A 1383-nucleotide genomic window follows, 5' to 3' on the forward strand; every position below is an offset into this window, starting at 1 on the left:
TTTTTTTTTTTTTTTAATTACCTGGTTCCACACTAGAAACTAGAGAAATGTTATTCTTCCACTTAAAATTATGCTTTCACTGTTTCCAGAGAAGTGCCAAGAACCTGTCCTTGCAGAACTGCAGAAACTTATCTGCAGTCATGTGCACTTTGAACCCACTGATCATTTGCCTGTAATAAGCTGTTACTGTAGAACAGCTGAACTGAATGGCTGAGGTGAGACTGGAGTCTGATTGGGCATCCTGGTCTGATACCATTGTTCCCCACAGAAGTAAAAGGAACCTTATGCATACTAGAGCAGTTTCTGCCTTGGGATGGTCATCCCAACTTAACTTATGCTTGACTAATTTCTGCTTCTGTTGGCTTTGAACCACACCAAAGAAACTGGCCCTTCTGATTGTCCTGTGGAATTAAACAGTAGTTGCTACCTCTTAAGTAGAGAAAAGCTGATGTTAATAAAAGTTTTCAAATACATTTGACTACTAACAGCTTACTTCAGCTTTACAGTAAAATAAAAATGGCTTGTCTTTTATTCTAGAGTTTGAATAGCTTGCCTGCTTTTCCCTACATTTGCTACAGCTGTAGTTTTTTATTTCAGTTATTTTTTTCTGAGTTAGTTTAATTCTGAGTTGTGGTTGAACCATGTGTTTTTGCAGTACAAGGAGCCATACACAATTTTTTGGCCCTTGATGTGAAGAAATACATGCTCCTCAGCACACAAGAGGAGATGATAGTTAAGGCAATGTTAAGGTATTTGTTTTTTAATTTTTTTTCTGAAGTGTTAGTGAAGGATGATCATGCTGCCTTCTGCATTTCACCTGTTCAATAATTTACAGTTGGTAATCACCACCCTGTCTAGTACTGCTTTGCTAACAAAGCAGAGCTGGAGCTCAGGTGTTTCTTGTGCAAAAACTGGATATGCTGCCTTACAGCATGTGAGCTGTTGATACTGAGCTTGGCACTCATGTATGTTACACTGCTCCTCTTGGCTCCTTCATACTGAAAAGGACAAATAGGGCAGGTGCCATTGGAATAGCATAAGTGTACTGACTGCTGCACCTTGCTGGAGTCAGATGTGCCTGCTGTTGTAACACTGAGCTTCTCACTCTCTGGGAAAACACTCCAGTTTCCAAGATTTTGCATGATTATGCTAAACAAGAAAGCTGGGCCTTATTTTAAATTATTGCCTTTCAGAATGCAGAGTAAAAGCTAAAACTACACCATTTCCCTGTCACCATGACAGTAATTAAGGCACTTAAAGTGGCTGGTAKCTGCCTGCATTACACAGCAGAGTCAAATACCCTATGTCTAAATAAAATATTTGTACACGTACTTAATTGTTGAATTAAAATTATTTAATGCTCAAAAGTGTGTAAATCTTGTT

Source organism: Malurus melanocephalus, unplaced genomic scaffold, assembly GCF_030028575.1.
Source record: "Malurus melanocephalus ecotype Western Australia unplaced genomic scaffold, MMel_1.1 scaffold_16, whole genome shotgun sequence".
Lineage (NCBI taxonomy): Eukaryota > Metazoa > Chordata > Aves > Passeriformes > Maluridae > Malurus > Malurus melanocephalus.